Source organism: Pteropus alecto, unplaced genomic scaffold (assembly GCF_000325575.1).
Source record: "Pteropus alecto unplaced genomic scaffold, ASM32557v1 Scaffold3754, whole genome shotgun sequence".
Classification (NCBI taxonomy): domain Eukaryota; kingdom Metazoa; phylum Chordata; class Mammalia; order Chiroptera; family Pteropodidae; genus Pteropus; species Pteropus alecto.
This window is the reverse complement of record NW_006435078.1, coordinates 1-496: the sequence shown is the minus strand read 5'-3', so window position 1 is coordinate 496 and position 496 is coordinate 1. Positions and strand designations below refer to the sequence as shown.

General features: G+C 37.1%; 1 pseudogene; it reads left to right on the top strand.

The window, feature by feature from the left end:
- The first annotated feature begins 36 nt into the window (after positions 1–36).
- Positions 37–155, top strand: LOC112479003 (annotated as a pseudogene).
- The last annotated feature ends 341 nt before the right edge of the window (positions 156–496 follow it).

Here is a 496-nt window from a genome sequence, read left to right as displayed (position 1 = left end):
CAAGAAGAACTGGAAAATCTAAATAGACTGATCACAGTCTACAGCCATGCCACCGTGAACGGGCCTGATCCTGTCTGATCTTGGAAGTTAAGCAGGGTCGGGTCTGGTTAGTAATTGGATGGGAGACCATCTAGGAATACCAGGTGCTGTAGGTGTAAAAAAATAAATAAAAAATAAACCGATCAGCAGTATGGAAATTTAAAAATTTTCCAAAACCTCCCAAAAAGTAGAAGTCCAGGACCAGATGGCTTCACCACTGAATTCTACCAAACATTCAAAGATTTAATATCTATTCTCCTCAAACTCTTCCGGAAAAATGTGAAAAGGAGGCAATACTTTCTAGCTCATTTTATGAGGCCAATATTAATTACTCTGATACCAAAACCTCATACAGATAACACAAAAAAAGAAAACTACAGACCTATACTTCCCATGAATACAGATGCAAAAATCCTAAATAGGATACTAGCGAATCAAATACAGCAACATATTCAAA